The 21,220-nt window shown below is 31.8% G+C and overlaps 2 long non-coding RNA genes across 5 annotated transcripts; both read left to right on the forward strand.

Moving 5' to 3' along the window:
* Window positions 1-6,094: 6,094 nt before the first annotated feature.
* Window positions 6,095-7,289, forward strand: LOC131600082 (uncharacterized). Its single transcript, XR_009282994.1, has 4 exons — window positions 6,095-6,307; window positions 6,436-6,578; window positions 6,660-6,816; window positions 7,080-7,289. It is a non-coding gene; the product is annotated as an uncharacterized LOC131600082 (long non-coding RNA).
* Window positions 7,290-7,782: 493 nt separating this feature from the next.
* On the forward strand, window positions 7,783-10,562 carry LOC131600083 (uncharacterized). 4 transcript variants are annotated; one of them, XR_009282998.1, is made up of 5 exons: window positions 7,783-8,538; window positions 8,617-8,661; window positions 9,012-9,376; window positions 9,630-9,767; window positions 9,877-10,562. It is a non-coding gene; the product is annotated as an uncharacterized LOC131600083 (long non-coding RNA). The 4 variants fall into 4 exon arrangements; XR_009282997.1 differs by having other exon boundaries at window positions 7,783-8,467; window positions 8,583-8,661; XR_009282996.1 differs by having other exon boundaries at window positions 7,783-8,661; window positions 9,877-10,560.
* The last annotated feature ends 10,658 nt before the right edge of the window (window positions 10,563-21,220 follow it).

Consider the following 21,220-nt stretch of genomic DNA (forward strand, 5'->3'; position numbering starts at 1 on the left):
CTTTGCCCAATAATTCCGTGATAGTTAGGTATAAAGTCCCAAAGTCTAGCAATCATATTAGTCATATAGAGTTTCAATTTTTTATAAAGGATATTGCATGTTTGTCCGTACATTCTAAGTTGAATGAAATATTTAAGATGTTTAAATAACACATTCAAAATTTAACTATTAAAAAGAGAAGAAAAATAAAAATGTTGAGAAAAAAATTTAAGAAAAAGAAAAGAGAAAAAGCAACCAAAAAAAGAAAAATTTAGTCAACATGTTATTAGGGGACTATCGAATGTAAAAGGAGACAAAATTGAGGGGCCAAAATCAAGCAATTGAAACTTGAGGAGCCAAAGTCGAGCAATTACAGAACTTGGAAGACCAAAATCAAGCAATTAAAATATGAGGGACCAAAATCAAACAATTGAAAAACTTGGGGTTCAAAACTGTATTTAAGCCTTTTTAAAAAAAATATTTATCTAATTACAGATTTAAACTTTGTTATTTTATAAGTACTTTTTTTTTTGGCTTTATACCACCGGTTTAGTCCGGTTCGGGGGCGAGTTCTGGCATCAAGTGATTTTATCCCCCTCCCGATCGTAGTTGCGGGGGATCTAACCGTGGTTCTCCCTACCAAGTTTGAATATATAAAAACTTAATTTCAATTTTGTATTGTTTTGTTTGTTACTAGATCGTAAATATTTATTAAAAATAGATATTTAATTTATTATTATTAACATGTTAAAATATATTATGAGTGTTAACATTTAACAATTAAATCACACCGTAATATTGTTTATTAATATTATTTTCTTATGTAATTTCATCTTTTATTTACCATAGAAAATAATCATTCATAAATTTATTAGTATAATAATATAAAATTTTAATATTAATTTTAAGAATTTTTTGAAAATTTTTAAAAGTTAAATTTTTAGTACTTTGTTGCTAGATATAACTTGAATAATGCATTGGTTTTATTATAATATATTTATATGTTTTTTTGTTCAATAAGAAAATATAATTATTATTTGAAGAAAATTCATAATTTTGGTAAATTATAATTTTAGGTAAAAATATATGAAATTCGTGTTGCTTCAGGTTACTTACTTCATTACTTATTTATTAAGAATATTTGAAACATGATAACAATATGATTGTAATTAGGTATAAAAACATTAATAGTTATATATTATTAATTTACCATGCAACATTGATAAGGATGAGAATGGGCAGGATTTGGGCAGGGTATTATAGTATCCGTCCTCATAGCTACGGTTTAAAAAAATTTCGTACTCGAGCCCTTACCTACGTGGGCATGAATGTTTATACCCGTACTCGTACTCTATGGGTACATCAATATCCGTCTCGTGCCTGTTTATCCGCGTTTGTGATAAAATAAAATCGATTAATTATGAAATATCATATAATTAATTTTAAGTTTTTTTTAACAATATTAAAAAAATTATGGATGTTATTGTTGAATTTAGAAATAAATAAACACTTGTATTAAAATGCGTAATAGTTTAATAGTAATATATAATTTTTAAAATGGATAAACATGGATTTTAATATAATAATAAAAATGAAATTATATAAATATCTAGTGCGGGTATAAGGCGGGGTGGGTAGTAAAATATTCCTGTATGAACTCATACCCGCTTATTTTAATAGATAATTATCCGTGTCTGTATTCGTGCTCATTTTGAGGGTTTTTACCCTATCTGTTGTAGACATTTTTGTGGATACTCATAGAGTATGTGGCAAATTGTCATCCCTAAACATTGAAAATCACTTAAAAGAAAATCTTATTTTTTTTTTGAAAAATATTTCTTTTTTTAATCATTTAAATTTTTTATAATTTTCTACATTTTGTATTAAAATTATCATCATTTGTATAAAATATTAACTTTTAAATATTATAAAATCTATTTAGTGTTTTTTTAATGACGAAAATACCAAACACAAGAATAAAGACAAAAAAAAATAAAAGAAAATAAAAAGATTGATTTACCATAATTATATTTTAAATAAATGCAGTTCTTGTCTCTCAAATTTTTCAATTGTTTGATTTTGGTTCTCCATGTTTTAATCGCTTGATTTTGGTCCCCAAGTTTTGTAATCGCTTGATTTTGGCACCCCAAGTTCCAATTGCTTGATTTTGGCCCCTCAATTTTGTCCCCTGTTGCATTTGATAGTCACCTAATAACATATAGACTAAATTTTTCTTTTTTGCTTTTTCTCATTTCTTTTATTTTTTTAAATTTTCTTTTCTTTTTAATAGTTAAACTTTGAATGTAATATTTAAAAAATCTTAAATATTTCATTCAACTTAGAATATACTGACAAACATGCAATATCCATTATAAAAAATTGAAATTATATATGACTAATAGGATTGCTAGGCTTCGGGACCTTATGCTTAACTATCAGAGAGTTATTGGCCAAAGAGTTGTTATTTTAATTAGGTAGTGGTCTATTTTATTTTGTTAAAATAATTTGGGGGACAAACTTGAGGGATCAAAATCAAGCAATTGGAATTTGAGGGGCCAAAATCAAACAATTATAAAACTTGGGGACCAAAATCAAACAATTAAAACATGAAGACCAAAATCAAACAACTGAAAAATTTGGAGGGCCAAAACTGTATTTAAGCCTATTTTAAACTACTTATTTGTAACTGCTTTTATCTTTAGCATGTTTCATAAAGAATATCCTACATGTTTTAGTTTTCATACAAATAAAAGTATATACTTTTATCTTATTTTTCAACTTAAAATTTATAAATAAATTAATAATAATTGTATATATTTTTTTTTTTCAAAAATTATACTATATTAGATATTATTTATAGTGTTATATGGTTTATACTATTATTATTAATAGTGATGGCTGAATATTATATTATTATTATATTTATTATTCATATTATTAAAGAATTTAATTGGAATACACTGACAGTGTAAAGAAGTTTTACAACGTCAGTGAATCACAACCGTTAATCTATTGAAAGTGTTTGACTTTTATTTTAATTTTTTTAAAAGTAATATAATTGAGTGGTTGTGATGCATTGATAGTGTAAAAAGTTTTACACCGACAGTGCATAGCAATTAAACTCTATTATTATTATTATTATTATTATTATTATTATTATTATTATTATTATTATTATTATTATTATTATTATTATTATCATTATTATTATTATTACATAATGAATGGTCAAATTAGTAATAATATAATTAGTGTTTTTGTTATAGTTGCTATCATGACGACATTTAGTTAAGGTTGTCATCATGACAACCTTAGATTTATATATACTAGAATATAACCCACGTATTGCGCGGTTGAACTATAATACATTAATTTTATTATATATGAAATTTTAAACTTTATCAAAATTTTAGATTATTATTTTATTTGTTGAGTATTTTTTTAAAAGATTATATTTGAGTAATTACTATATGTAGTTTTATAAACACATATTTCAGTATTATTATTATTATTATTATTATTATTATTATTATTATTATTATTATTATTATTATTATTATTATTATTATTATCTTTTTTTATTATTATTCAAATATTATAATATTATTTATTATTTATGTTATTATTATCAATAATGGATATTTTATTATTATTATTATGTTTATTATTATTATATTTATTACTATTATTATTACTATTATTCATTTATTGTTGGATCAAATTAGAAAATATTAGAATTAGGATTTTGTCAAGAATTCCTATCATGATGACAAATGCCGAGATCATGATATATTAAGATTACGATTATAATTAAGATAAGATTAAGATATGTGTCATTTTATTATTATTTATATTTTTGTTGAATTTTATTGAAATACATTGACAGTATAAAGAAGTTTTACACTATTAGTTAATCACAATCATTAATAAGTTAGAAATGTTTATCTTTTATTTTAATTTTTTAAATAATATAATTGGATAATCATGATGCAGTAATGGTGTAGAAAATTTTATACTGACAATGTATGGCTATTAAACTATTTTTTTTACAAAACAAAATATTTATGTTTTTATTTTATTTTTTTATGCATATATGTACTTAACTATATATGAAAGATTTATTAAAGAAAACTAAAATTTATATTAATTTTTTAGGTTTTATGATTGCTCATAATAATTTTAAAAAATTCTCAAAAAATTGTGAAGGTTTGTTCTTAAGTATTTCTATTTTTTTTATAAATTTTATCAATTTAATAGTTTAATGACTGAAATTTCATCTCTTAAAAATAAAGGGACTAACATTTTAATTTTTTTTTAAAACATAATTCTATTCTGATGCATTTAATATTTTAATGAAATATTTTAAAAATGTTCAAATAGATAAACTTATACAAACATTGCTAATTGTTCAAAATAAAAGTTTTATTAAAATTAAACGATATAAAGAGGCAATAAAAATTAAATGATACTTCCTTAGTTTCTTTATAAGTGTCATTTTTGTGAAAAAAATTTGTTTCAATTTAATTGTTTCTTTCAAATTTCAATGTAATAATCATTATAGTTTTGTCAAAATTGTTCCTAACTAATTATTATGAGAGAAAAAATATATATTAAAATAATTAAAAATTAAAAATATTATAGACAAAAGAAAAATTATTACTTAAAAAATAATAATCATTATTAATTTTCTTAATATATGTAAAAAATCAAAATGTCGCAATTAAAAAGTAACTGGGTAAGTATAAAGAGGCAATAAATTTTTTCAATTGGTCTTAAATTTAGCAATACCTTATACAAAGACCATTTCTATATTGGGGGTGAAGGTTAACATAGTGAAGAAAATTAATTGGTCTATTATGGTGAACTAAAAATGACTTACTATTACAAGTTAAACAAGTTTTTATGAATTTAAATAAAAGACCAATATATTCCTTTAATTACTTTATACTTTTACATAAACACCCAAAAATATATAACTAAATATTGACTCAAATAAATATTTTATTTATACATTATAAATATTAATTTTTTTAATAAGCAATTTGTATTATAAAAATAAATAAATAATTAATGAAATTTTAAAACATAAAATTAAAAAACTAAACATCATTTTCATCTCAGAAAAAACACAGTAGAATAAAGAACATGGCGGAGAAGTATTTCTCACTTTTTATTAATATTAAAAGAATTATTTAATCATGTTTATTTTTTGTTTTGTTTGACTAAATTTTCGAATACTTTAAAACTAGTTTCTTTTCTTCCAAAATGTTTATGATAATTTAAAAAATCAATGAAATATAATACTTTTTTCTTCAAATTATAAGTATTTCCAAAATATTACTATTTATTTATTTCAGTTCATATAATTACTCTAATAAACATATTTTAATAAATTAAATTTACTTTATTAATAAAATCAATATATCTATTTATTTTCTTAAAATTTATGTACAAATTAATAAGATAATATAAAATAAAATGGCCGAAGTTCTATATATAATTTGTGAATTTTTTAAGGAAATTGAATAATAATAATAATAATAATAATAATAATAATATACATTTCTATAAGATTGCTATCAAAATAAAATAAAATGCCAAAGTGTATGTGCCTCTCACTTCTTTCCGAGACATGCTTTAGTGTATATATCTTTTTAAATTTTTCGAGTAATTTGTTAAAAAAATCGGGGTTTAGTTGAAAATATATATATTTTGGATATAAATGTAAATATTTGTTTTTTTACTTACTACTTGGTTAGTAGGTCACCCATAATCAATCTTGTCCATTCAATTTGTTTAATATTAAATCAATGGTTATTTTAATAGTTCACCATGATGGAGAAATAATTCAACTTCACCATGTTATCCTTCACCCTATATTGGGTTGTTCTAGTTACGTGGCACTAAATTTTGTTAATAGAAAGGTTATTTTCATGATATCAAGTTGATGTTTGTTTAGAATGGTTTATCTACAATATAAGAAAGTTTGATGTTCTGGAAAGTACCAGAATGCCCCTTTGCAAATCTGTTGCGCCACGTGGATGCAGTCTTTGCATTTCCTTGCTCTTTCTACTCTTTCTATGCTTTCTTCCACTAACCCATCTTTCTTCCACCATCTCATTTCTCTTTTCTATCTCTCTCTACATCTTTGTTATCTCTCTCTTCTCTTTCTTCATCTCTCTTTCTACAACAAACCCTAATTCTCTTAATCACAAAATTTGCCTCATTTTTCTCTCCTCATCCATCCTATCATTATGCTTCTTCTTCAAACTGTTTTCGACAATTTTGATGTGGTGGTTTCTACTTTCGGACAAAGCGGATTTCGACGGTATTTGTTCTTCGTCGTCAACCTTTGTTATTACTCACAAATATTTGATTTTACATAACAGATCTTCTTCTTAGATTTGGTGATTTAGTGATTTAGATTTAGATTTAGTTTTTTTTTTGTTATTTCAGGTTTAATGGTGTTGGCTCAAGCAAAAAAAGGGGGAGATTTGCGGCAGTTTGGTAAGAAAAGCTTCACTTTTTATATTTTAGATCTGAACATTGTTTGTCTGTGGCTTTGGCGGAGTTGGAAAAGGGTATACAAAACCAAAGATGTGAGTTTACGGATCTCATGTGATAGTTATTTGATAGTAAGAATTTGATTTTTAAAGAACAAAAAAAATGGTGTTTTGTAGGTGAAGGTTGGACAATGATGAACACGATGATGGTGATGTTGATCGATGTTGTTGGGTTCGTGATGAACGGTGTTGAACGAATTTGGATGAATGAGTTGAGTTGGTTGAAGATCTATGAAGATGATGACGAAAGCTGCAAATCTGAATCTCGGGTGAGGTATTTCTGATTTTTATTCTTGATCTCTCTTCCTCTCTCACGATTCTAAAGGGTTTTGATTTTAAGGAAAATGATGAATAAATTGTTTAGGTTTTTTTTATGAATGCAGGGTCGGCATATTTTCTGTTTGTGATTTTGTGGTTTGATTTTGTGATTTTTGTTGAAATTTATTTGATTTTTTCTCAAACTATGGTATTCGATGTATTTCGTTGATAAAGTTTTGATTTTTATATGTTTTGGAGACACCTTTTTGTTATACGCAGGTGATGATTTGAGTAGAGTCACTTCTGGCCACATTCTTTTTGTGGTTTGTCTGGCCCTGTACTTTGATAATATAATCGCAAATGCTATGGGTGTGAGGAAATCTGTGTTATACTTTCTAAATCCTCATTATTGGACGGGATAGGCAGCTCGATGCTTCTCTCGGACTCTGATTTAATAGGTTTCTGGGATAGGCTCTGTGCTGCCATTTCTATTAGGTTTGAAGTTTGAATCCTTCTATTTTCTTATAGTTTGCTTTATGTTTGATTGTTTTTCTTTGTGACGAATTTTGCTAAATAATTTTTTAGGAAGGTTCGTCTGATGCACTTATCTAAGAAGTTTGGTTTGGACTATTGTTTTGGATATACGGGCTGATTGGTCGTTAATAACTGAATTCTATGTTGTTAATAACTGGTGTATTGCTTGCAGTGTGGATCGGGAAGATCAGTTACTCCAATCAAAGCTGGTTTTGTAGCTCGCGTTGGCCGAAGAACTGCAGGGTCATGATTTGGCACTACTCAAATGCTACAACTCTGCTAAACCTATTTGTTAGAGTGGGAGAATGTTCTGTCATGTAATCTGATTCTGGAACAGACGCAGGATATCAGTTCAGGTATGACTGATTGGAACGATATCAGTTCTTCGATTTGTATCGATTTTTTGTTGAGTAGTTAGACATTATTGCGTCTGTGGTTTTGTATGTATTTCTGATTTGAATCGGTTTTTATGTTTTGACATTCAGATTTGTAGCGGCATCAACGGGTTACCGACGATTAGTATGGTGGTGGTGGAAATGGGTTTCCGACGACGAGTGTGGTGGTGGTCCGATTCGAAAAGGTTTATGTATGACATTTTCAAATTAGGTTTCGTTATTAACTTTCTTTTGTAGAAAGTGCAGGATTTGAACTAATTATTATAGATCTGATATTTGTTATTCGTCGTCAACCTTTGTTATTACTCACAAATATTTGAAGTTGTTTTCGTTTCTACTCTGTTATTGTTTTGAACTTCACCAAAATACTCTGTTACAGCGTAATTATGCAGGGCCATGGATGTTGACGATGCTTAGTGAGAATTACAAGTTTATCGGTATTGCGAGGAAAGATGATTCATATGACAGTGAAGATAATCTTTTCATTCCATAGTTGGGGTTCTGTTCTTTTACACTAGATTGTTTGATTTGTTTTGGATAATTATTTATGCAGTGATGGTTACGAATTCAAAACTCCGAACCATTAATTTCTAAATGTGACTAATAGTTCTCCTAAAACATGCTCTGTGTAATTACTTGAACTTCTTAGTTTAAGAAGTGTTGTTTAATGTTAACGTTATGTACCAGGTGTTGCTTTCAGAGCATACAGCGAGGTGGTGGCTCTACGTTTTCGTGGGGGTAATGGTAGCACATAAGGCATATTTTCTTAGGAATATTTTTATATGTTTCATTGCATTGGAAACTTTGAGGTAAGATGAAATTGCAGTGCTTACCTGTTTATTGATTATCACAGTGAGGAGAAATTAATCTTTGAGACAAATTGGTAGGACCTGAAAGAAGATCCAAAAGACGAGTTTCTGTCATTACTGAATGTAAGATGCCTAATTTTTGATCTGGTGATGTGCTCACGGGATAATGCATTATTGGAGCTGCTAACATGATTGTATGGGATATTTGTGTGTATGGTGTAGTTTCTCTATCCCACTTTTAGGGCCAGCTGCTCTGCGCCGCTATTTGAAAATGACTATGGTTATTGTTTGATTTGATGGATAATTAAAATATAATGAACTGACTGAACTGACTGAAGTTAATAGGTTTTGTATGGTATATAGGCTGACTGTTAGTGGATTTAAATGAAGTGCAGGAGTTTGATGTTTGCGTGGATCGGGTTTGATACGGTGCAAGTTGCGGTTTTGATTTGGTTTTCTTCGTTCTACTGCAGATTTTGGCACTCTGATGCAGAGTGGGACTGACACAGTCATCTATGCACGTGGATGATATGTGGCTAGGGAGAGGAATGTTGATGGGGTTACCAATGTAATAACAGTGCCACGAACAGGATCTATTGGTGGGAGACCTCCTTTGAATTCATTTTATCAATTTCATCTATTATGTTGTTTTGAATTTTTCAGATTGTTGTTTTTTTATCCATTTTATCCAAAGGATCTACTGGTTTTTTGTTTAAATTATACATCTATTATATTGTTTTGAATTATTTCATATTGTTGTTTATTCTTTTTGCTATTCATTCAAAGGTCATTCAGCTTTGCTAAGTTATCATCATCAACAGCTGGTCCATGGAGGAAGGTAATCTTAGGTTTTTGTTTCTGTGTTGGCAATTGTCATACAATTTGTTTCTTCATAATTATTCATTGCCAAAGTGTTGCCTGAGGTATGTTGATTGAAAAATTTAAATGCATAACATGTTATCTCTTGATTGGAAGGCTCTTCTTCGCTTAATCTATATTTTCTAATTGTATTGGCATGTTGATTAAGAATTGATATATTACACAAGATGTGAGATTTTGTTAATGAGATTATATTTGTATTTGTATTTTAGTGTGGATGCATTTCCTGTTATAGGAGTTGGAGCTGAGCCTTTGGATTCAGTAGAGAAATCATCCAAGGGAGGCTTTTGAGCTTCTTCATTAAGCTCTTGGAAGAAGTTGGAGGACAAGAAAAATTAACTGCCACTAAGGTAGCACATAAGGCATATTTTCTTAGGAATATTTTTATATGTTTCATTGCATTGGAAACTTTGAGGTAAGATGAAATTGCAGTGCTTACCTGTTTATTGATTATCACAGTGAGGAGAAATTAATCTTTGAGACAAATTGGTAGGACCTGAAAGAAGATCCAAAAGACGAGTTTCTGTCATTACTGAATGTAAGATGCCTAGTCTTTGATCTGGTGATGTGCTCACAGGATAATGCATTATTGGAGCTGCCAACATGATTGTATGGGATATTTGTGTGTATGGTGTAGTTTCTCTGAATTTTATAGACTATCTTACATCATCCAATACAGTAATCTAACTTCCCTTTATCGAAATTGGATTGAAGAAACGTATTTGGAATTAAGATAATGGGTTTGAAGATACTAGAATGTTGGTGTTAATGAAGGCATTAATGACACATGACATTCAAATCAGTTGCAATTCAGGAGTTGTTAGCAAAGTGGGAGGAGTACGATTTATGATAAAAAATAATGGGAGTGGTTATCGAAGACTCGGTTATTATCATATTGAAGGTGACTATGAGAAAATGCTTTTAGGATGCTAGAGATACATGTTGGTATGTCTATGTCTGTGAGTTTTTCCTTTTGAGAGAGGTACTGTGTGCTTTTATAAGCTGTGTTTTCAGAATGGTTGTTTTTCCTATGTGTTTTTGTATTTTGGAAGTGCAATTTGAATTTGTCTGCAATAATGTATGTGATTAGCTATTCTAACTCACTATAGTGACCTTATGGTTACTTTTTCTAGGTTAAATATATTTATATATAGACAATAAATGGTAGTCTTGTGTGTCCAATTGTTTCTACTATATGTTACCTGACATTAAGGTTGTGTTTGGATTTTGGCTTTGAAAGAAGAATTTGTTTCCCAAGCAATTCAATTTAGAATTTAAAGTGGATAATATTAACCATTAATTAATTAATATTTTAGAAACAAATATTATTATTATATTTAATTGTTTTGTTTTTCACTTCATAACTTTGATTATTATAGAAGTTTCAAATCCCAAAAGAAAAGGGAAGGAAGATGCTTATTTTTAATTAATTTTATTACACATTTATGATTAATTTTTTATGAATGCCGCAATTTAATTTAACTATTAGTTCTTGATGATATGAAAAAAAATGAAATATGAATATTTTAAAACGTGACCTTTACATTAGTATGAATATGTGTTGTGAAATATTAAAAAATGAAATATGAATATTTTAAAACGTGGCCTTTACATTAGTATGAATATGTGTTGTGAAATATGAATATTGCTGACAATGATTCTTATTGCGAAGTATAGTATATTTATATTAGTATTCTTATTTATTTTATATGAATACGTGGGCTTCATATTAGTATTCTTATTTTATCTTTCATTTTTTTTATATAGTAAATTTATATAGTATTTTAAAGGAATAAAAATATATTAAAGTTGTTGCGATATGATAATGAGATAGGTAAATAATATATACCTTATATTAAATTTTTTAATTATTAAAAGAAACATTTAAGTTACTAATAATTTTTTCGGAATATTAACGGGAATAAATTTGGAATATTAACGAGAACACGAAGTTATTGATCAAATAATGAATATTAACGGGAACACGGAGTTACTGATCAAAATAATGAATATTAACGGGAACATGAAGTTACTGATAAAATATTGAAAATTAAAGGGAACAAATTTGGAATATTAATGGAAATAGTTACTGATAATAATATTGAATATTAACGGGAACATGAAGTTATTGAATAAAATATTGAATATTAACGGGAACCTAAAACTATTGATCAAAATATTAAATATTAACGGAAACATGAATTTACTAATAACGGGAACATGAAGTTACTAATAAAAATATTGAATATTAACATGAACATGAAGTTACTGATCAAAATATTAAATTGTTTTTAATATTAGTATTTTTACAATTTTACTCATTTTAACCAAAATTTAGTCTTTTACTAATACCTTTTGGACCTATTAATCCTACTCTATTAACCAAAGGAACAAAATTAGGTTACCAACTCTCTTTTGGACATGGAGCTTACCATCTAAGGCACAAACTATTATATCATCTTATTAATTTATTTATTTTAACCTAATCCTGGGCCCAAACTGTTCAAAAAAAAATTCTTTTACAAACATATTTTATTAATATATTAACCTATCCCCACAAAATTTAATTTTTCCTATCATCTTTAATTTTCCTCAACTACAATGCACGAACACGACGGGTACCCGTGCGAACGCACGGGTTAGCTTTTATTATATTTTTTTATTGATCTAAATGTTTTTACGGGTACCAGATATTTTTCTATACATTTAATTAATTTTTTTTACGGGTACCAGACATTTTTCTATACATTCAATTATTATTTTTTCACGGGTACCAGACACTTTTCTATACATTCAATTATTATTTTTTCACGGGTATCAGACATATTTCTATTCATTCAATTATTATTTTTTAACGGGTACCAGAAATTTTTCTATTAAAAAATATATATCTGAAACAAATGCGCGTCACATACCAGAACCCGTGCACACGCACGGGTTAGTGACTAGTTATGAAAAACAATTCAATACTATAACCGTGTTTATTTATTCTCAGGCGGCAATGTCATAGTCATTCATACTTGTCAATTTGTCAAAATGAGAAGTGAAATTGTGAGCAAAATTGTCGCTTTGCAACGTCACAGGAGTAACCAATTGCCAATCATATTGGAAGAAGCTGTTAAGTTACTATTTTAGAAGAAAAAAAAATTTAAATAACAATGTTTAAAAAAAAATTTACCAAAAAAACAAGTGTTTTAGAAAATTTACTAAAGTGTCTAGGTTTTGCGGACCTCCTAGAGTATGCGCCAAACCATTTGGCGCATTAGTACAAAAATTAAGTGTATGCGCCAAATGATTTGGCGCCAATGTGGATGTTTCTTTTTTATTTTTTATTTTTTTTACTTTTTACTAACACTTATACGCCAAATGAATTGGCTATTTCAAAAAAAATTGTACTAATGCGCCAAATGGTTTGGCGCATACTCTAGGGGGTCCCGCAAAACCTAGACACTTTGGTAAATTTTCTGAAACACTTGTTTTTTTGGTAAATTTTTTTTTAAACATTGTTATTTAAATTTTTTATTCATTTTAGAACATTATTAAAAAATGAAAATAGTCACTAATTTTAGAATTTTAAAAGACAAGTTAGAATGAAATTAATATGAAAAGAAGGAAGGTAGTTAGAAAGATAGGAAGACATAGTCTTGACTTTGAATTTTGAGGATATGTTATGCATTGGTGGTTACTTTTGCACCTTGGAAGAGGCATGATTCAATTCGTCTCCCTCAAAAACAAAAACAAAAAAAAGGAGAATGGATCCTCTCATGTTTTTCTCCCTCAGCTTCCATCATGCTGCCAATCTAATGGTTAATAAATAAGAAAAAAATAATGATATAAATTATAAGTAGGTATAGAATGTAATCCAAGGGTTATAAATGCTGCCGAACAAGAGGCACTATAGGAAAAATTGGAGACAATTCAAATCCAAAAAAAAAGACTAGATTCATTCATTTTGAAAAAATATATTTATCATGGTTTTTTCTTTATCCACCTCCCTATGGGGTCACCCCAGCAAAAACCTCACTTTACCCCTGCTTCGGAAATGCATTTTCGAAGTTTTTTTTTTCGAAATTTTCCCAGACTTCGGAAGTACATCTCCGAAAACACCAAAATGGGGGTGTTTTCGGAGATGCACTTCCGAAAACACGTTTTTTCAGATTTTAGGGTGTTTCGGAAGTGCACTTTCGAATTATGCAGAAGTCTTTTTTTTTTATGCTTTTTCTAATAGTCCCGTACGAAATATATACAAAACGTATAATATATACAAAACGAAAAAGTCAAACAAAATAAACGACATATCAACGTAAAATACTAATATAATAAATAAAATTCAAATAATATATACAGACGGAGTCATAGTGTGCGAAATATATAATCGGAATACAAAAAAAATTAACCCGAACCCCTACTGGGTATGCCTAACCCTCTCTCCCTGGGACCTCCTCTGCCGCCTGTATGCCGCCTCACGGCCCGCATCACCGACGATCCTCTCCATCACGGCGACTGTCTCTGGACCGCCCTGATCAACGATACCTCGATCCAACGCGTCCCGCCCAAGCATCTCTATCCCCTGGCAGATCGGCAGGAGATCAATGGCATGATTATCCTCGGCATGCTGATTCTCCAGGATCTCCTCGTATGTTGGCCTAGGAGCGCCAGGAGTGTCGGATGTCATCAGAGGATGTGACATCCGATAGAACCATGTGACATACCCCTCCACACTGTGCCAGTCCTGGGTGACCTGCATGCGACGATACTCCTTCGGGACCACATGACGCTCCCAATCCTTAAATATGCCAGTGAGCTGCACTCGGGTCACTGTGTCGGGAGCAGCCTCAAAAGGTGACCTGGGTATCATCTGCACAAATCCAAACTGCCGCATGCACCGCTCAGGGAGATACCGCACCATGGTGTTGGTCCCGCATGCCAACCAGCCAGAATATAACGAGATGCTGTCAAAGGCGACAACATTAGTGTAGTCGCTAAATGGCCTCCAACTGATGTCATCGTGCATCGTGCGGTCGAGGTACCCACGGTATGGTCCCACTGCATTGTTCCCCCTCTAGAGAACGTATCGGGCGGCCCTGGGCATGACGTCCTCGTACTCAGGATCAACGCAGAAGTCGTGGATGCGGGGGAAGTAGGAGATGATCCCGCTCTGAAACACAAACACGATAATGTATTAAAAATAAATACGAAACATAAATAAACGTGAAACAATTAAAATGAAACGTATCGTCCATAGTGTGCAGGATTCGGTCAACTGCCTAGTCCTCCAGTTGGAGGCCTCAATCAGCTTCTGGTATAGGTATACCAGAATAGCTGACCCCTAGTTCCACTGGTGAACGGTAGTCAAGTCCATGCAGTAGCAGAGGTAGGTCACGTCGACATATCTTACACTCTTGTCCACAAAGATTGCAGCGCCTACCATAAACATGAACCAGCACCGGAGAGCGCAGACACGATGATACTCCACAAATAGGGCGTTATCCGCCTCCTCGGATTCGGCCGCCGCCACCAGGTGGTTCTCGAAATAAGCGCTCAGTGTGGTGAACCGGATATGAGGCCTATTTGTCGTCTGGCACTCATAGTCATCCATATCTGGCTCCATACCCAGATAGAGCACCATCCACTCACTGGCTTCGATCCTCTGGATCCGGGAATGGTCCAGCAGCCTCCCTCTAATCGGCAAGTGGAGCAGACACTGCACATCGTGCAAGGTGATCGTCATCTCCCCAACCGGTAAGTGGAAAGAAGACGTCTCCCTATGCCACCTCTCCACAAAGCCCCCTGCATGCTGTGGCTGATGGTGGTATACCCCGTCATGCACAACCCACCTAGCCCTGAAGCTGTCACCGCGTCGTTAAACCATTGCGCCTCTGGTTTAAAGAGACTGAAAATCTCCCGGGCGTGGTTCACCTGTTTCAAAGTCTGTCTCTCCTGTTACAACAAAAACAAATAAAAAACACTATTAATTAGACCGTTAAGAAAATGTTGAATAAAAAGCTAAATTAAAAACGGTTAAATAATAAAGTCGGACAAATTATAAAAAATACCTCTCCCCCTCAGATACGCCGAGCGACGTGCTCGTGGTAGGTAATCAGCAAGGTCGTGTCACTGGGCCCTCCCGGGTAGCCCTCCTATTGCTCCTCCTCCTCCCCGTGTGGAGGGTTAACATCCGGTACCTCCTCCGCCTCGTGGTATGTAATTGCCTCCTCCTCCTCCTCCTCTCGTACCTCCTGCTGGCGGGAAGAAGAGACCCGAGCCAGACGACTCCTGGATCCAGATGAGGATGTACCCTCGTCCATCTGCACGGGTACTCGCACACGACAACCCCGTCCCTGCGTCGACGCCACCTGCGTCGCCCGCTCGCGTCTAGCCGACGCTGTCTGGGTCTCTCTCCCGTCTGATGCGTGCTGGGTTGCCTGCCATGTACCTGAAAACAATTGAAATCAATAAGAATGCGAAACAATTGAAAAAAAAATCAATTCTGGACCACTTCGGAAGTTCATTTCTGAAACTGGGAATGGAGGTGTTTTCGGAAATGAACTTCTGAAACACCCCTGCGAAGCAATTTCTGCAACTTCCATGGCAGACCCCAAAATCCAACATCAAAACTACTCTTAATCATTCTAAACAACCTAAATAGCAGTACCAACCTACCCCAATATAATTTTTGCAATTTCTAAACACCCTAATAGAGATTTGAATCATAGATCTAAAAATTGAAAAACTTACCAATTGAAGAGATTGAGATGATTTAGGTTGAGATTGAGTAGCTTTAGGAATGCCTAACTGTAGACTACACACTTGCTTTTCCAAAAAATTTCAAGAGAGGAAGTTTGAAGATGATTTAGGGTAAAATGAATGGAGGAGGGGGCTGTTTTGCTTAATCTGCAAAACGCGCAGTATTTCAGAAATGCATTTTTGAAATGCTGTTTTCGGAAATGCATTTCCGAAATAAGACAAATTTTGAAAAAAAAAGGCGTTTTCGGAGATGCATCTCCGAAAACAACATTTTTTTGCATTTCGGAAATGCATTTCTGAAGTAAGAGGTAATTTGGGTTTTTCACCAGAGGTGACCAAGAAAGTAAGGAGGTGGGTAAAGAAATTTTCTTTATCATTCATAATAGAATGTCTCAAGCTTTTAGTTTAACTACTGCTTGACTATGATAAAACAAATAAGGGATTTAATAAATATTTTATGAGATTATATTTAACTACGGTTTGACTATGTTAAATTTTAAACCACGTGCGATAATCTGTTTGCATGCTTTGAAAGACAATTCTGATTCATAACTTTTAATTTACAACATTCACTTTTATAAATTACACTAAAAATTTCAAAAGTATTTAAAAACATTGTTGTAGTAGTAATAAATTATTTTATTAAAATTACTGAGTTGGGATAATTTTATTTGGCCCATAAAAGCAAGCCCATGGCAAAGCGGGCCAAATAAGGTGTTGGAACGCTGAGCGAGTGCACTCTGAATGGCTTGATTGGGAATGGGTCGTCAAACATGGACTAAGATCCACATTCCACTCGTTCATCACACGTTATCTATGAGGTGGCAAAGAAATAACGGCCTGAAATGACAATTAAAGGGGGAAATTGTCTCTCCATGATTTGAGGAGGAACCAGTCTTCCCCTACTCCCACGTTTTTGTTGGGAAGCTAGGGAAAATCATTTCTTTCCTTTTAGACCAACCCAAGAAACCTTTAATAAATACTTCAACCTAATGGTTTGGAGATTCATTCAATAATTCTATCAAACCCTAGCATACAAAGTCTCTTGTTATCCAACATATGAGCTGACTCTCGAAAACCCTTATTGTGTATCACAAATACAATTGACGTTCACCGTGGGGTCTCAATAAAACTTACCTAGATTACACTCAATCAAATCTTCATCTGCTTTAACCATCTCATTCAACATGGGAGAGACACCATGAGAATTTCCTAACCCTCCGAGAGAGACACCATGACAATTTTTAGATAGAAGAAGAAGTCCTAGACCTATAACTTCTCTCAAATGAGATACGGGGCGCTCCATTCGATGGTAATATCTACCCTTCAGAACACATCACTACCATAAACACACAGAAAGTTAGAGACATTAAGGAGCACGCCTATAACATATCTGACTTATCACAAAAGCAACACATTAGTCATTATATCTCGCTTGTCAGAGGCATGTCAAATTTCAAGCAGAGTGGGAGGCCTGCTGACAAATTAACGACTCCCAACACTCACAGGGAGCAGATTTGGCTTGAAGAGCTCCAAAATCATGATATTCCACCTCCACCAATCCCTAAGACAAATAAAATAGGGCCCAAATTAGGTGGTGTAAGTACCACATGGTGAGGGGTCATCACACTAATGAGTGCTATTAACCTAAGAAAGAAATTGAGCGACTTATTCAAGAAGGACGTTTGAAGAAGTATGTCAGGGGAACCTCTCAATAGACTAGGGCGGTTCCAAGACTCAGATTAATGATCATCCCATAAGCCTTGGTTCTAAGAAAGACAAGGAACTTGAGAGAACGGAAGAGGATAAATCACCATACTAAAACCATATCCGAAAGGTTTGGTGGATGAACATAGATCCACCCCATGAGAATGAACATATGGTCATAAGGGTGCAATGTGATGATTGGCTAACATCCTATACTCGAATGCCTTTGATGGACTAAAATTGGTCCTAGATGAGCTCAAGCCTTTCAGAGGCTCTCTGGTGGGTTTCCCAAACGAGCAAGTCCAGGTGAAAAGTTATATCACTCTAAAGATGATGTTCATGAAGGTGAGAAAAACACAAGAAGGGGGTTGAATTTTGTTATCCTTTTCTTTCTTATGTAAAAATTTCTTATCAGATTCTGAACTTAAAGTATAGAATTCGATAGACAGAGGTAAGAGACTTCATGCTCAAACACATAAGCAAGAGACTTCCAATGCTCAAACATAGAAGTAAGAGATTTCTAATACTCAAGCACCCAAGCAAGAGAGTTCCAATGCTCAAACACATAAGTAAGAAACTTTTAATGCTCATGAACACAAGCAAGATACTTTAGATGTTCAAGCACACAAGCAAGAGACTTCTAACAATCTAACTTAATCAGATCATAGATTGTTTAAAGAATAAAACTCAAAAAGACTCTTAATACTTATGAATTTCTAAGATATACAAATGATAAGAACTTTTAAGTTAAACTTATGTTTTTGGTTTGACAAAGTAATAGCTCTTTCGATAACTAATGATTCATTCTTTTTCTTCAAGTCTTCAGCTCTTTACATAGAAAGACGGAAATGGGTCGTTGAAGAAAAGAGCTTACACAAGAGAGTCTTGGAGAAGCTTGATCACATACATTGGAATGTTTATTGATAAGGTTAATGTCGTTGAAAAGACATTTGAATTCCCTTTGCTTCAAGAAGAATTATATGTTACATCCCAGTTGTCTGTACAAATTTTTGTTTGCATTTGCATATGATTAGAAGAAGACAAAATGATTTCTGAGTCTAATTAAAATTGTCGCTGTGCGAAAAATACTCGAGTGCACCGCACCTTCGAAATACGATAGAGTCTTCACATATCTTTATTTATTTCAAAAGGAAATGGAAAATATTGATAAAACCCGCGAAGGAGAGGATAAGATGGTCATCGTAACCAAATTAGGGTTCGGGAGTCGGTTATAAAACGAGAATGTATTAGCACTTCTCACATCCATCGTACTCGATGGTACCCATCTAGTTGTTTCTTAATCGAGAGTTAGCTTATGTCTACGTTTATTTTATTAAGAAAAAGGAACATGTATTTGTTTTTTATTATGGAGCTCGGCAAAACATCGCATCTTGTGCCTACGTATTCCCCAAGTGCCACAGGAAAGTCAGAGCTTACGTAATTCTTGGTAGAAAGCAATTTTTGTGGGTGGATTGATTTTATTTCTGAAAAGGGAGGTCTGATCGCACTTGGGTGAAAAAGACAAGTTGAAATGAATTTTGAACTTGGGCGAGATTTGCGCTTGGGCAAAGAGAAGCTTCGCGCTTGGGCAGAAAATGAAGTGATGAGTTTGCATTGTTTTTAAATTTTTTTGTGAAAATATTGAAGTGGAATCGACATATGATTGAGTATTTATTTGTTTTTGCATTTATTTCTGAAAGTGGTTTAGGAGATTTATTTAGGAAAATGATCGATGAATAGTGAATGGTTGATGGCGATGCATAAAGCAATCAACTTACAAGTTAAGGAGGCGGTGAAGGTAGATAGCGATGCACGAAGCAATTAACTTACGGGTATTGAAAATGGATCGACATTGGATCGAAAAAAGTTATGAATGAAAATATATTTTTATGATTTTTTGGTTGATTTTAGTTGTTTTATGGTTTTTTACTAATTAATAAAAGAAAAATAAACATGCATGGAAAATACCCACACCCCAACTGAAACCCTAAATCCACATCCATTATTTTTGTATCAGTTACATTAGGAGATTACAAGGACAAGCGAAAGAGTAAAATACAAAAAAGGAAATGGGGGTACTGTTGAAATAATAATGGATAGTAAAAAAAAATGCAAAAAATAAAGTAAATAAAGCATACAAGAAATAATAAGAGGGAAGGGGAAGTACTACATAAGGTGAGCATAAATTACATAAAAGAAATAATAAAATGAGAGTGATACCATTAATAATATACAAATACAAAAATAAAACAAAAACATAAAAGAAATAGTAAAAACAAGAGAAATATTAAATAATTAATTACTTGAAATAAAAAATAAAAATATTTTGAATTTTTTATATGTTAGAAGATTAAATTCTAATTAATTCACAAAAAGTAAAATCAAAATTAAAATCGAGTAAAAAAATGAATTAGAAACATGAAGAATAAAAAAAATAAAGGAAAAACAAGTTGGGTCATTGAATCAGGATGGATTAGATCAAGTGGCCAAAAACAAGCAAGTATGGGTGAGCTCACGTGAGCTGGAGAAGATGGGATCCGTGTGGGAGGGGTTATGCCACGTTGTACACTATAGAAAGAGCAGATCTAATGCATGGCCAGAATTAAATCTGGATGGATATGAATGTTCAAGCATATGTTCATCTTAAAATGATAACAACTTACTCCATTTTTCATGGAATCAAGCAAATGAATACTGAAAATTTATCTACTTGATCTCACGAACAAAAATCTATGCTCAAAAATCAGAAAATAAACAATCAAATTTACGGGGGAAAAATAAAAAACGCAGCAACCCTCTTTTGAATTGATTTGGTCCTAACTGCTTAATTTTTCATGGAATTAAGTAAATGAATAATAAAAATTCATCTAATCTATATCACGAACAAGAATATGCTAAAAAATCATAAAAATAAACAACAAAATTTACAGAAAAAAATGAAAAAAATAATTCACATTTAATCACTTTTTTTTTTGAATCAATAAATGATTTGATTAATTCAAAAAACAATATGTACACGGCGATCGCTCACGATCCAGCCAAAAACAAATCCAATACACAATCAAACTCAAAGAAGCAACACCTAAGCCATTAGGGCTGATATGTATGACCTAAACTTCTTAACATTCCAAATTCTGTATGTCAAACTATCTATAATTTCTTTTTCTATGTCCCCGGTATAGGTTGCTTGCCCAAAGATTTTATCATTTCTCATTCTCCAAATTGTGTAAACCACTTCAGTGACAGCACATTTAATGAGGCTAGCTCTCCACCTTTTTCCTTTACAAGCATGGACTATCCACTCAAGTTCTCTCTCCCACGGCAGAGGGTCATGATCCACATTGATCCA

Source organism: Vicia villosa, linkage group LG4, assembly GCF_029867415.1.
Source record: "Vicia villosa cultivar HV-30 ecotype Madison, WI linkage group LG4, Vvil1.0, whole genome shotgun sequence".
Taxonomy (NCBI): domain Eukaryota; kingdom Viridiplantae; phylum Streptophyta; class Magnoliopsida; order Fabales; family Fabaceae; genus Vicia; species Vicia villosa.